General features: G+C 39.1%; 1 long non-coding RNA gene across 1 annotated transcript; it reads left to right on the top strand.

Moving 5' to 3' along the window:
• Window positions 1–452: 452 nt before the first annotated feature.
• LOC308081279 lies at window positions 453–8539 on the top strand. Its single transcript, XR_013932819.1, has 7 exons — window positions 453–516; window positions 1192–1241; window positions 2464–2508; window positions 2550–2704; window positions 2906–3099; window positions 5477–5590; window positions 5855–8539. It is a non-coding gene; the product is annotated as an uncharacterized lncRNA (long non-coding RNA).
• Window positions 8540–8854: the final 315 nt, after the last annotated feature.

The raw sequence follows: 8854 nt of genomic DNA, 5'->3' as shown, positions 1-8854 counted from the left end.
CCTAATTTACCTCATTTTCCCTATGTTGTAAATGCATATAAATGGTCTATATGTTGATGTAGGCACTTGTGTCTACATGAAATTGTATTTGTATTTACAGTTATATTTCTTTTAGACTCTTCTTATTTTTCTATAATGTGTTTTATCTTGTTAGAACTTGTGCTAACTTGATGTGTCCTTATTTGTCATATATACATATATACATTTTATATATATATATATATATATATATATATATATATATATATATATATATATATATATATATATATATATATATATATATATATAAATGTATGTATAAATGTATATATACTTAACTTACTTAACTTCTTTAATGAATCTCAATGAATATCAGTACATTGTACTCAAATCATTTGACGGCAGCCTCGCGTGACGTCACTTACGTAATGACGTCACGAACGTCATCTCCTCTTTCCAAAGTGGTTGTTGTTTTTCACGGCAGTGACCGCACTAAACCCATGCTGCTGGGAGCAGAATACCGTGCCGAAACTGGTAAGTTATTCTTTGGCTTAGAATCATATTTTCTCATTGCGTGTACCTTACTGATTAAATGCGTTTAGTGTTTGGTTGTTGTTGTTGTTTTAGTTTATGCATTTGTAGATTCAGCCATAAGCCAACGACGCTGCTGTTAGCTTAGCAGTTAGCTATCGCCAATCTGCAGACTGTACTATTAAACAACTGGGCTGACGATAAAAAGCGGTCTTTGTCAGTGAATACGTTGCCAATGTTTCCATGTCGATGGAAATATTTCCATGATGGTCATCATAACTCATTTTCAGTAATGGTAATAGTAATTTTATGTAACGTCGCCTCACCAGTGTTGCCAGATTTCGCGAGTGTAATAAGCAACCAGGTCTAAGAAAACAAGCTCAAAAGAAGCAACTATAGGCCACTTCAGACGTCGGCTATTTGAAAATAGCTGATCTACAAGCTCACAACTGCAATTAACCCACAACTACCATTATTTACTGGCAACTTAACTGGGAAAAACTGAAAGACCTGGCCACACTGCGTACCACCAGACTAATGCTAAAATCGGTGCGGTGGAAAAGCTGCTTTAAAGGAGAGCCTGTTTAGAGTCCGACGTCTGTGATAAGCGTTGAATATTTTCTGTGGTGTTGTAAAAAGATTGCAGCCTGTCTAATTTGTTTATTCTCCTCTCTTCAGTTTGGAACCAGACCAGAAACAAGCTGTACAAGAAGAAAACGGTCACCGTGGTATGTCTATAATGTCTTCTTCTTAGTCAGACAATGGCTTGGAAGTGTAAACTTTGTGGTGCCAACTTTGAGAAAAGGGCTCAACTGCTGGAACACTACCGTTTGCATCATAGCAATATCTCCTCAGTCAGTCCATTGCCCTGTCTCTACAATGACTGTGTGTGCACATTTCAGTCAATAAATGCCTTGAAAATTCATTTATCCAGGTTACATACCCAGAAAGTTTTTCAAAGTTACAATCAGCTGGAAAGTGTCATTTGTCTGTGCAGTATGTAAATTCACACAACCTTTTAATGACACAACTCTTTTTAGTCATTTAAGGACACATTTAAAAAACAATGAAATGGTGGATTGTCCATTCAAAAATTGTAACTACCGTAGTAATGTCATCTAAATTGTGAAGTCTCTGATTTTAAGAGTGAAATGGTCTTGATAGAAACAGACTGCCAACTTAGTCAAAGCACATCTGATGTGATCTGAGGTTTATGGTCCAATAGCCGCAAGCAACTTGGATGCTACAAATGCTATGTTCATCTAAGTTGCAATACCCGATCCCTTCCTTGACAGCCCATTCATGCAACATAAAAGTCCTATCTGACTGTATTACACTACACTTCCAAACTCGAACACACAGAAAATTAATCGCTGCACTGAATGTATTAACAGAATAGCTTGCAACATGTCTATGGTATCTTTAATTAAACAAATACTTGACAGACAAAGAGGATAATCCAAGCTATCCATACAGGTGCAATATTGATGAGTTTATCGTCGTTTAAAATCAGACTAAAGGAGTTTTCGGTGTCATGAATGAGCTGTCAAGGAAGGGTATTGCAACTTAGATGCAGATAGTATTTGTAGTATCAAAGTTGCTTGCCGCTAGATCTCCAATACTTAAGGAACAGAATATTGTATATATGTTGTTTAATTGACAATGTCAAGAATTTGGAGATGTGCATATCCTAGTCATTGTCTTACTGCAGTACTTACTACCTTACTTATGTTATCATCACTGCACATACCTGTACATGATGAGCATATGACACTAGTCCCATATAGAAGCTTACCCTCTGCTATTAGCTCCGAGATGAGGTTCTATATGGGGCTAATGATACACAATCTTTGAATCTTGAGACATTAAAGATTGGTGCCTAAAATGGCGAACAAAGTATCTACTATTAGTAGTACAAAATATCTAACCTAAATCATACTTATGCCATAGGTCCAGTTGGATCAACTGTACCTACAGGATGACCGAAATATGTCCGTCTGTCCCAGATGAGTTTTTGAGCAAGAGGCCACTTTGAGGTCTGTGGGGCTAGTGCCGTTGCAGAGCCTACTACACCACCCATTCCTCTTCAGGAGAACCATGCTGCCCGGTTCTCATTCCACCGACCGCCACCCAGTAGCACGGTTACGCCCGCCACCCTTCCTTGAGCAACTGTCCACAAAACAATCCAGAAGTAATCAAATACATTTCATTCTCAGTCACTAAACATCCTATGCAGTAATTGGTTGTTGTGTTGTACAATTCATATCAGTCTATAATTTCCTCATTTGATGTGAGACATTGAGGCGTGGTCTCGATGTCAATTGTACAAGAACATGGTATGTTCAATAGGCTTTGTGTGAAAAAGGTAGTAACAGTTCATTTAAATTTTCAGGAACATCATGATCGTTGACGGTGTGATGGTCAATGGCAAGTTGGCTTCCAAATCACAGATCACAGTCCGCTTCACCGATTTTGAGGCGAATGTGAGGGCGATATGCGGCGGTTCTGGACACCACCGGACAGCAGGTGTCTTTCGTGCTAACTGATGCCATGGCACCAGTTAGTGTGACTCCGAAGGAACTCGAGGTAAGTTTGATCACGTTAAAGGTTTAATGACATTCACTTTTACACCACATTCAAAGTCTTTGTCCTGGTCCTTCAAAAGTGTACAAAAAGTTTTAAGTGAAAATTCCATTCCAGTGATCAATGGCAGGTGTTTTTCTCTCACATTTCTAAAGCCTTTTCAACTGCAATGAAAAAAGAAATCTTTGCCTGCGGGTGTCGCTGGTGAGGGATTTTGCCTGTCAATCATCGCCTCTGCTCCGCCCCCCCAAAGGAAAGGATAGGGGAGGGGAGGGGCGAGGAGGAGAGTGGGCGGGATTATTCGACAGTGACCTCACTGTCGAAGGGCCAAGCTCAGATTACTTTTCAGCCTAATTATTCAGAAAACCCCAGACCACAGAAAATCCACTGAATGTTTTAAGTTCAGGTTTTTTGGGTGTAATTGAGGTCATAAAACCCCAAATAAAACATTGAAAATAAAAAAAGTGAAAATGAATGTCATGATACCTTTAAAGTAATTGAAGTAAATGCCCTTTTTGTGCACTACTAGGCTACCTTTTTTATGCTAGTGTTCCAAATGCTTATCTGGACCGTCTAAAATCTCTCTAAAAACAAACATGAACCCTAGCATCCATATCATGAGGTAAACATTTGGCGAAAATAGCAGATCTACTAGCTCAAAACACACTACGATGCGCTGTGAGCTTAATAGCAGATCTACAATCTCAGAACACACTGCAATGCGATGTGAGCTTGTAGATTATGGGCATAAATATTTGGTGTTTCGTGAAAACAGGAGGGCGCCTAAGATTTCTTGAGTAATTAAGCACTATATTGTGATTGTAATCATTGCTATAGAGTGTTTATAGAGGAAGGCAGGTGCCAAACAAGTTTATGCTCTGCCAGAGCAGCAGTTTGAACAGCTGCATACTAAGAAGAGGAGGTTGAGGTAGCTGAACTGCACATTTTTACATAGACCCAGTTTGGAAACTTCACTTTGGTCGATTATTACTCCCTACTTCAATATTACCAACTGGTATTATGTTTTATATCAGTTTTTATCGTTGGATTAGTCACCTTTACAACGAGGGCTAGTGTTTGTAGTGCAACAGGGCTAGTGTTTGTAGTGCAACAGGGCTAGTGTTTGCTTACAAGTGAGAGATAGAGATGGCCAGTTAAGCACATTTGCTACTACGTGGCTGATATCTAGCCTATAGTGTTTTCAGATACCGTACATATTTTAGTGTGCAGATTAAGTTTAAAATGAGTGTTACTGTCTGGATCTCAACTTGAATGAGATTCAAAACTTCTGTAATTCAAATCAGCTGGGTTTGAAGAACGTGCAGCTATGAGAATCAAACAGGTGGATGTAATCAAGATTCATTTAAAGTTGATCTCTGTCATCACGCAGCATGTTTTCTAAGTAATTAAGATTGACTTTTTAGGGACTTTTGATATGAAAATACACAAATGGTTTAAAATAAATAAATTTGCATCTATTGATAGGTATGCCCATATGATGACCACGGATATGCTCTAAAAGTGTGAAAAACATTACCGTTACAAGGCAACATGACAACGCGTGGCGCACTGTGAGCTTGTAGATCTACTATTTTCAGTGCTTTCATTTTAGTACTTTTACTTTTGGTACTTTCAGTATATTTTGGTGCCAATACTTTTGTACTTTTACTCAAGTAACATTTGGAACACAGGCCTTTTACTTGCAACAGTATTTTTATATTTTGGTATTGCTACTTTCACTTATCTGAGTACTTCTTCCACCACTGCCAGAGGGAAACTGTTTTCTCACTACTGCCCAAAGGTCTTGCAAACGTACGGTGAATGCACGTCGGGTTGAGTTCAGTCCGCAGCCAGACGGGTAGAAAATTCGAGCAAAATATGACAAATCTGTCTCCCCTCCAGTCCTTATTTCAGCCCACGGTTCTTAAGGAGACACTGTATGTCACTGGATAGGCCTGGCTTACTCTATATACAATATGTCGTGCTGTACTTTGTTTGTAAACCTTATCATCATTCATGACAGTTTTTATTCTTGAAGTGAAAAGTATTTCCTGCCCAGGCATCTCCTTCTGACCCCCAGGTGTTAGATATTATCATTAGTCAATTATTTTTGTATACTGTATATATGTTCCTTGTCTGTCATTACAATAGACGCCCAATGAAGACCTAAAAGTGTCAAAACGTTGCGCAAATATTAACAGTAACCTTTTGGAGGATAAAAACAGTGTGCGGATGTTTTATCTTCTCCTTGATTTTCGCCTTGATGTCCAGCACCTGGCCCAAATACAGGCTGCACATGTGCACACAATCTTCTCTGTGAACTGTCCTGTGTATGTTAAAATGACACTGGAAATCTTGATTAAAATGTTTTGTTTTGCAGTCAAGATGTTTGGTATATATGATGTCCCAGGTGTTGTGGCAACTGCTCTGCCCAACTTCGCATCCGTTCTGATGCCATTCCTGCGGCTGAGATTCCTCTTCCTCTCCAATTCAGGTAGGCCTACATACCGCACCGGATAGATATAGCCTATGTGTACATATTTAGATACTTATTTTTATTGATCTTTGTATCTCTTCCCCTTGCTCCCCCTTCTGCTTCCCTTTCTCTTTTTATGGAAATACACAATGAAGCTTGCAAAAAACAATTTCACCCCCTGTTTAACACCTTTAAACCTGTGATGTGACAATAAAGTTGATTCTGATTCAGGAGATGACAGCTGAGGCTTTCAGTCATGTTGCTCTTTGCTCTTTCCCAAAGGCTGGACCTCGAAGGCGACCGCCGCCACTTCATAGGCGAAATTCTGAATGCCAGAGAGGACTTTGAGTCATCAAGGCCTGGAGAAATGTGGGTGCTATGTTGAAGCTGCGAAGAGAGTGGGCCCACAAAGAGTGCACAGAGGGAGGGAAAATCTACAAATGTCACAATTGTAAGCTCCAGGCGCTGGGGAGGTGCAGTGGTAGTCTAGGTGTTGGAATCCTCTGTGGCGCATTCGGCCTGACTGAGCATAACAAGCAATCAACAATGTTGATTATAGCATTTCTAGTAGTATGTTGTTAGTATGATACTAATGTAGTATCACATTTAAAAGTTAAGATGTGACTATCATAAGAAATTACTTAACCTGGGCAGCAGTAAAAACACGTGAGTTTGCCCTGCTACTGTGGTGAGCTCAGAGATGAGAGGTACGAAGGTACTCGGGGGTCACTGATGGTTGCGGCAATTCCTGAGATATTAGGTACATGAATATTGCTGATGGCATTCAGATGGTCATATGAGGCATCTTACAATAATGTAAGCAAACAGCTACAACTAATCTTTAATAATGGGTCAGATAAAGGCGTGTCAGTGCTGACACATCTAAAACGAACATACCCATTATTTGCTGCGAGACAGTCCCTCTTAGCAGACCAAGAGATGGTAATTGTGACAGGTGATTGTCTTAATGCTGGGCACGTAGTGCTTGTGATTCCTGAAGGTACAAGATTAATGTTGATTATAGCTTTTCTAAAGTATCACATTTAAAAGTTAAGATGAGTCTAACATCTGGGCAGTAGAAACCACGCGACTTTGCCCTGCTACTGTGGTGGGCTCCGAGATGAGAGGTACGAAGGAACTCTCTGGTGTCACTGATGGTTACAGCTATCATTAATAATGGGTGTTTTGGATTCAGGCCTGTCAGTGCTGACACATCTAAATCTAACAGACCCACCTTGTGTTTCTTACAATACATAGCATGCCATATTATTTATTTGCCATATTTTTTAACCGGAACTGGAAAACAAAGTTGAAAATCAGCCTGGGGTTTCATATCCCTTTTAAATTGAGTGCTGTTTGCATATTGTCTATTGCCTGATGTGGCACTTCATGTTCTTCAGGAATCTGTAATGTTTGACTGGTAGAAGGAGATGGGGCTTGGGCATTTACAGTGGCTCACGTGATCTGTCGATACAGATGAAGGCTTTATAATTCCACCTGTAGATATCGGTTAGACAAAGTGACAGTGCTTTGAAATTAAAATAATCCATACAGTAACTCCATTACTTCCTCACAAGGTAATATGTACAGCCTGCTTTTTCAAAAAGACAGCAGCTTTTGAAGCTCCTACCCTTGCCAACTCAAACCCAATCAAACTATCAATGTTGGCAAATTACATTATTTAAAGGACAAATTCACCTATTTTCAACCAATCTTACTAAAAATGGTCTTCACTAATGCTCATCAACCAGTCACTCATAGCTGTGACAGGTTGACCTCTCACTGCCTGCTTATTTTTAACTATTGGATATGTCAATGTCTTGACCTATCCACTAGTGACTAGCCTATAACAAGACATCAATGAATCCCTTTGTCATAGGGACCAAGGTTTGATTTAATGCCATTATCCACAGAGATATGCAATGATGTTCATCACTTACAGTGCAAAGATGATACCCTACTTGAAAATGATATATATCAATATGGCACATTTTTGTTGATTCCGTTCTATAATGCTATCTAAACTTTACCTAATCCATGAGTGGAAAACTTCTGCAGATCAGCTTCCACCAGATTTTTTTTTAGAGTAGCCAATTATTGTGACTATGTTTTGCACCCCATCTGTCGTCATTCTGTCTTTGTACAGCTAATCTCCAGCACTGTTGGATTCATTGACAGGAACTTGCTTCCCTTTCTACCACAAGACGACTTCAGTCGTCGTCGTACAGCAATAGCTGGCCTGATGGCAGTGAAACTGTGCACACACACTCACTGAATTCCAGAGCAGAACCTCTGGTCCCAATTTCTCACATGGGCCTTTTACAGCGCTACCAGGAGGCCGATTTTTGTGTTAATATTAAACTCATTAGAATATTTGTTATTCAATAGTTATTCAATTTCCAGCTAAAACGTTGATAAATATATGTACTTATTACTAATCCACCATACAACAACCCATAGACTAGTAATTATAGACTAATACAGTACTATGGTGTTGCTTGCATCTGTTTTTTGGCAAGCAACAACCTCTCACGACAGAGTATATTAATAATATATTGTGTTTTGTATACATTCCTTGTTCCTTGTAAGATGCTGTCTTTTTAATGTTTTGTGGTCTTTGTGTAGGCTATTGAGAGTTCAGTCTTATAATGTAGGCTAATTTGTTCTCTTTCATATAGCCTAATGTTATTGTGTGAAGACATAATGGTTCTGAATGCAACGGTTTTTATGCACTTTGTTCTGTGTGGCATGTTCTTTGAGCCACAGAGGTCACTGAGAGTTTTACCGTTGAAATATTGTCCTTTGCACTAGTTCATTCTTGTGGTGTCCTTTGCACAGAAAGTTATACCTCAAAATGGTTCCGTCTTGATATGTCTGTTATTAGCCTTGATATGTCTTATTAGCCTATCAATGCATTGTAACCTATTTTCGATGCACCTTTGAATGCATTCTATATGCTAAGTTGACAAGATGAATGCAAATGTGGGGGGGTTGGGGTGCAATAAATCTTGCAAATACAAATGGACTTCTTTTCTATATCATAGACTGTAAATCTGATTGATTTGGGGTGTTGTTACATGTTTAAACCTGCAGGGGTCATTGCAGATATGCTTGCATGGGCCCTTACAAAACTCGTGGCAATATTGTGTTCAGTCAGCTGTCATTCAACTATTCTAAATCAGTTTGGGATTTTTTAAAAATATTTCAATCAACTCAAACCATAACGTTGTTGTAATCAATCTATTTTACCAACAAGGAATTGACACAAACACACCAACGTCT

The sequence above is a fragment of the Gymnoscopelus braueri genome (genome assembly GCF_963280865.1).
Source record: "Gymnoscopelus braueri genome assembly, contig: SCAFFOLD_136, whole genome shotgun sequence".
In the NCBI taxonomy this organism is placed as follows: domain Eukaryota; kingdom Metazoa; phylum Chordata; class Actinopteri; order Myctophiformes; family Myctophidae; genus Gymnoscopelus; species Gymnoscopelus braueri.
Note: the sequence above shows the minus strand (reverse complement) of the source record. Positions and strands in the feature narration are given on the sequence as shown.